The 6,979-nt window shown below is 46.0% G+C and overlaps 1 protein-coding gene across 2 annotated transcripts in view; it reads left to right on the plus strand.

Moving 5' to 3' along the window:
- The first annotated feature begins 1,334 nt into the window (after positions 1–1,334).
- The window catches only part of LOC124021097 (vasorin-like), a 44,185-nt gene continuing 38,540 nt past the window's right edge, over positions 1,335–6,979 (plus strand). For both annotated transcript variants that reach the window (XM_046336425.1, XM_046336424.1), the window contains exon 1: positions 1,335–1,695. The gene's annotated coding sequence lies outside the window, so the exon portion shown is untranslated. The remainder of the gene's footprint in view (positions 1,696–6,979) is intronic.

Here is a 6,979-nt window from a genome sequence, read left to right on the forward strand (position 1 = left end):
TATTCCACACAGAATAGGGTCCAAACATGTCCAGAGACACACTTGCACCGACCGGCCCAGGAGCCAAAGCCCTGTGGTGTGTTTGTTGAATCTTGCCCTTGCAGAGGCCGGACCCAGCCATGGTACACCTACAGAGCCGGAGGGAGTGACACCACCCACAAATATACAGGGGAGTGACACCACCCACAAATATACAGGGAGAGTGACACCACCCACAAATATACAGGGGGAGTGACACCACCCACAAATATACAGGGGGAGTGACACCACCCACAAATATACAGGGGGAGTGACACCACCCACAAATATACAGGGGAGTGACACCACCCACAAATATACAGGGGGAGTGACACCACCCACAAATATACAGGGGAGTGACACCACCCACAAATATACAGGGGGGTGACACCACCCACAAATATACAGGGGTGACACCACCCACAAATATACAGGGGGAGTGACACCACCCACAAATATACAGGGGTGACACCACCCACAAATATACAGGGGAGTGTTGACCTCAGACCAATGACTTTCACAGTGGTGTGTCAACAAGCATAGTGGTAGAATGACCCATGGCTGCACTGCTATGGATGACCAAATCCAGTCATTAACAGCAGAAGAGGGAGGGAGCTCTGTGTAAAATAGTTGGATTCATTTGAACATTTTCTGAGTTATCCTGTATAGGCCTAGATTGAGAGTCCTGTAGATATACAAATATGATATAAGGAATTAGACTACTGATAACAAACAGTGTGTTGATATGAATAGCTCCTTTTAGATCACTTCTGTCCTGTTCCCAACTATATTATGGACAATTCTGAGACAGTATGTTTGTAAAAGTATCTATATCTGAGTATGTGACATGGTTACACCATTACTGATAGATATCCCATTACTTCACCTCGTTGGAAACCGATTCTAAGACACTTTAAAATAGGGTGCCAGCTGCCGACGGGCTGTAAGGCAACTCAGCAGTAGGACGTATTCAAAGCCTACCAATCTCTCAGTCAAACGGTGCAACAACATTCATGAATTAAGACACCATACGTGAGAGAGACTTGACAATTGACACGTGCTTTTCTCAAATGCCAAGTGATTGACAGTCAAAATACAAGGCTGTTCGCTTTTCCATTTCATACATCAAGCCCATATGAACAATTATCCAAGAATAACAAATATAGGCTGATAGACTAAAAGAAACATGTAGACATTTTTGTTGTTGTTGCGTTGCCCAAACTGTATCTGTCAAGTAGGAGAGCGCAGCATATGAGCGCTGCTTTCCAGGCCCCTGCAGCAGACAGTAGTGTGGAGTTCTGAGCGCTCTGGGTCGCGTTGTAGCTCGCCTCGAGTCGCCCCTCCCATTCCCGTTAAAACTCTCCGTTCCATTCGCCAATAAAGCGCTTTTGTCTTGGGGTCGGGAAGCTTATGGGCTCTCGCCGGACACTTGAAGCGCATTCCTCGACGTGGAGCTTTCAACCACTCGCTAGACACCGGTGGCTGAAGAGTTTTAATATATTTTAATAACTTTATGCTGTTGCACAGTTTCGGGGACTTTTGACAGAGTGCAACACGGACGACTAAAGGATTTCCAACAGTTTACTTGTTCTATGTGGGTCCTCTTGGATAAAAATATTATGTAGCACACATTTCTGAGTGCGCCGCAACTCAAACTTTACGCAGGGAACGGAACCGGTAAGTTTTTTTCCACGAAAAGAATGGTTATACGAATAAACTGTAACGTTTATATAGTTTATATATGCAAAGTTGTGGGATACAGATTGGTCAGTGCAGTTTGGAAAACAAGCCCTATAGCTGAGAAAAATGTGGGGTTATGACTTTGGATAAAGCTTGTGTTTATCAACTCTGCATGAATAACGTAGGTAATTTATTGAAAAGCAATAACATCATTCAATTGAAAATGTATTATTTATAATGATTATTTTTCTTCATTCGTTTTTAAGAAACATACATGCTTACTAGTACACACCACCCTTCTACAGACTCCACACTCCCACCCCTGTTAAGTTATGCTGTTTTAACGTCCTATGACAGGAGTTGTCTCGAGGTGAAATGTTCACCCATTCCAGACACCTTCCCACCGCACTGAATGAGAATCCTACAAGACCGTCAACCTGCTGTAAACAACAGGTTGTCAGCTTCGAATTTGTACCATGCAAACGGAGGATCATTTCAGCAGAAACATTCAAAATCACTTAAAAAACATTCAATAATTTACACATCATTTACAAATATTCAACATCACTCATATAGCCAAAAGAGCGATAACAAATCAGTATAGGAAAGTCAAACGCCACATCATTTACAAATATTCAAAATCACTCATATAGCCAAAAGAGCGATAACAAATCAGTATAGGAAAGTGAAACGCCACACCATTTCTCTAATCTGTGCGTAACAACAGCTGGAAACACTTCAACCGTAACTTTATCACTAACTAGTAGGCTGCTTAAGTGTTTGACCACAGGACGCTGTGCTGGGCAGAGTTGGCGTCTAGACCGCGCCGGTCCTTTTTTACCACCGGGAGAAGCTGTTTTTGACGTGCGGCTGGTGCTGGGGACCGGCCCAGATGAGAACACACACGGCATAGGTTATAAGATAGGGACGTTCAACAAACAACTGGTTTCAAAATACAAAAACTAAGCGTCTAATTTGCTCTGTTCGCTACGAGTTCAAAGGTAGGCTAATGGTATAGGCTGGTCTAGTTCTGGAGGCAAATATGTTTGGTCACACCGGGTAAAACGAGATGAACTGTTATTATCCATGTGCTTGCTGTGAATCTGCAGCTGAACAGCCAGCAAGGACCTCGCATTGATTTGCAGAACCTGCAGTCCCATGACAAAATAACCAATCATTTCAATTAAAAGATCAAGTGTTCGAACCAGTTGCCAGTTTTGGTTCCGTATTAGCGCAATTGAATTCGACTGTGTTTATTTCATCATGATGGTTATTGCTGCGCAGCAATACAAATAGTATCTAACTCCCCACCTGTAGGGTAGGTACTCAGTTATTAACGTTCCCATTAGCACCTGCAACATCTGGAAAACACTTGTTCTGGTTTCAAACAGCTATTGATCTTCAGTCTAATGATTCATGTGCGTCGGAGTTTGCTAAAGGCATCAGTAAAATCATGCGAGTTGCCTTTCAACTTAAAACTACTCAGACACTGAATAACGTCGGAGAAAACTCTAGGAAAACAGTTGTTAAAACGTTTCAAATGTAGGGGAATTATATAAATAAATCACCAACAGCTATCTCCTCATTGCTACAAGCCTACATCCCAGGCGTAATTGAAATGCGTAACAGATATACATACGCATGATACTTTACTCAAATCTATAGGATATATGTCTATATATCTAACAATTCCTTCCAATAACTAACTACATGGATATAAACCAGAGGCTATCAAAAAGCATGTGGTAAATCATGAAAAGGCCTATTATTTGTGTCAACAAACTGTAATTAACAGTGATCATAATAAACGTATCCAGCCCACCTTTCCCAAACAACATCCAGATGACCTCATAGTAGGCTGTTCATGTTATCTCGCCAAGTCGAACCGCTACATCTCATACGCCATCTTTGCGTCTTCGCCACTGAGGCCAATTTTCCAAACATTTGAATATTGAGGTACGTAGCAACAGTCTTATTTCTGAGCGAGATCCATCTACCGGCTCTACGCGCCTGCACACAGGCACGGAAAATCGCTTAATCTTTCACTGCGGGCCCAACAAATGGCGGGGTAAACTACTCCAATAACCCTTCGCGCAAGGATCATCTTCACGGGGGACTATTTCCGCCCTATGTGTTTTGAAAGGAGAGATGAAGCTGTCATTACACAGTCAAGTACTGTATGTAGCCTATAGCTGCAGACCTCTCACCCAGGCTACATATTAGCCAGACAGACTGACGTTGGCTTAAACAGAAGTGTGGCTATTCCTATGTGTATGTGCTATACAGTAGACAATTAATGTTTCATTTTGACTACCAAGGGCCATATATACAAAACGTTGTCCCTGCCATGCATAGGTCATGAGAAGACAGGGGGAAGAAAAAGAAGAAAAATAATCATTATAAATAATACATTTTCAATTGAATGATGTTATTGCTTTTCAATAAATTACCTACGTTATTCATGCAGAGTTGATAAACGATGGAATCACTGAGATCGTTTAACCTCAACACTGCCAAGACCCTAGATTTAGCGTGTGTATAGATGTGTGTATGGTTTATGTCTGTGTGTCTGTGTGTTGAGGGTATTAACGTAAAACACACACACACTGACCGGGTGGATAACCCAGTGGCCCTGGGACCCCTCTTGTGACTGGCTGCTCGTGGAGGTGAGGCCTGGTCAGGGGGACTCTGGGGGGGGCTCGGCTATTTAACACCATTAAAATAATTAAACACATGTCTCCTGTCAGAGAGAGAGGCTGGCCCCCTCTTCTCCTGCTCACACACACTCACACTGTACATAATCATGCAGGCACACACGCATACACGCAAACAAGCACCCACCGACCTAACCACAAACAGGTAGCCACACACACATTACCTCTGGAGGGACAGACAGGTAGTCACACACACATTACCCCTGGAGCGACAGACAGGTAGTCAAACACATTACCCCTGGAGGGACAGACAGGTAGTCACACACATTACCCCTGGAGGGACAGACAGGTAGTCACACACATTACCCCTGGAGGGACAGACAGGTAGTCACACACATTACCCCTGGAGGGACAGACAGGTAGTCACACACATTACCCCTGGAGGGACAGACAGGTAGTCACACACATTTCCCCTGGAGGGACAGACAGGTAGTCACACACATTTCCCCTGGAGGGACAGACAGGTAGTCACACACATTACCCCTGGAGGGACAGACAGGTAGTCACACACATTACCCCTGGAGGGACAGACAGGTAGTCACACACATTACCCCTGGAGGGACAGACAGGTAGTCACACACATTACCCCTGGAGGGACAGACCGACAGCCACTTGGCATTTGTTTCAGACATGTAACCACACCAGGGTTTAATCTCTGCTTCAGGGTAATTGGAAAACTGCCATTCATCTATTTAGAAGAAGTGTGCATATAGGAGACTGTGATGACAAGTCTCAGTCTACCAGTGTCAGAATAACAACCCACCAGCATTTTCCTGCTGTACTGTCCAAACTCTCTCACACACACACACACACACACACACACACACACACACACACACACACACACACACACACACACACACACACACACACACACACACACACACACACACACACACACACACACACACACACACACACACACACACACACACCTACCTAGGACCAGGCAACTGCTCTGCTTCTCTGGTCTCTAAGAGCAAAGGAATTTCATATCACACAGTGTTCTCCAGCCAGTAGCCCCCCTTTTATACCCAATTAGGAGTGGTCGTCTGAGGCCTTCCACCCTTTACAACCAGGGATTAGGGTGGAGGGCCTTCCACCCTTTACAACTACTAGGGATTAGGGTGGAGGGCCTTTCACCCTTTACAACCAGGGATTAGGGTGGAGGGCCTTCCACCCTTTACAACTAGGGATTAGGGTGGAGGGCCTTCCACCCTTTACAACCAGGGATTAGGGTGGAGGGCCTTCCACCCTTTACAACCAGGGATTAGGGTGGAGGGCCGTCCACCCTTTACAACCAGGGATTAGGGTGGAGGGCCTTCCACTCTTTACAACCAGGGATTAGGGTGGAGGGCCTTCCACCCTTTACAACCAGGGATTAGGGTGGAGGACCTTCCACCCTTTACAACCAGGGATTAGGGTGGAGGGCCTTCCACCCTTTACAACCAGGGATTAGGGTGGAGGGCCTTCCACCCTTTACAACCAGGGATTAGGGTGGAGGGCCTTCCACCCTTTACAACCAGGGATTAGGGTGGAGGGCCTTCCACCCTCTGCAACAACGGATTAGGGTGTTAAAAGTCAGGTGGCGAGGCGAGGAGGCCTGGGGAGGGGGGGAGAGGATGGGAGCAGGGCAGTCACACAGCAGGCAGGGAGTTGGAGCTGGCAAGGCATAAGAAACCTGTGTGTGTTTTTGTGTGTGTGCCTATGTGTGTTTTGTATTAGCGAAACCGTGTGAAAGCAAGCGTGCATCCCAATTAGCAAGGGGGTGTGTGTCGAGGTGTATGTGTTACAATCAGCATGTTTGGAGTGTGTTTGTGCCTACACACACATTTGGTTGTGTGTGTGTGTGTGTTTATTTAGATCTTAGCTACAGTCACAGTGTCACAATGAGTTCAATGTAGGCCTCAATCCCACCACCAGAATTAGGTGTTCCACAATACACAGGGCGAGACACTGTTGACGTCCCAGAGTTAGAGCAGCTTTCTTGGGCAGGGCGCTTAAAGAAAGCCCCTGGCTTTAATCTCTTCAAAGGGCCTCGCACATCAATGCTGACCCAGCGGTATGCGAAAAGCAAACCGATCCCCTCACGGTGTTTGCCCGCCAAGCCAAATTGAAGAAGACTCAAGCTGTTCCAGCCAAATGATGCTTTCCAAAGAACCACTTCAAAAACTCTGTATAAATATACACGAGCACGCAAAGGCTACAAGCGGAGCCCGGCTTGAGCCGAACGCAAACCGCAAATAACTCCTGTCTCACACACTCCCTCTTGCCAACGCTCAGAATTCGCATTTGAAGAGGAGAGATGGGGCTCCGAGACAGATGTTCCCCCTGAAAGACTGAATTACAGTTGGAAAGAGAGACGTTCAGATTCAGAAACTGCCCTCTCAGCCTTTGGACTGGAATCAACCTATTTCTCCTCCTCTCTCGTTCCCTCTTTCTCCTCTCTCGTTCCCTCTTTCTCCTCTCTCGTTCCCTCTTTCTCCTCTCTCGTTCCCTCTTTCTCCTCTCTCGTTCCCTCTTTCTCCTCTCTCGTTCCCTCTTTCTCCTCTCTCGTTCCCTCTTTC

The sequence above is a fragment of the Oncorhynchus gorbuscha genome, unplaced genomic scaffold (genome assembly GCF_021184085.1).
Source record: "Oncorhynchus gorbuscha isolate QuinsamMale2020 ecotype Even-year unplaced genomic scaffold, OgorEven_v1.0 Un_scaffold_1048, whole genome shotgun sequence".
Classification (NCBI taxonomy): domain Eukaryota; kingdom Metazoa; phylum Chordata; class Actinopteri; order Salmoniformes; family Salmonidae; genus Oncorhynchus; species Oncorhynchus gorbuscha.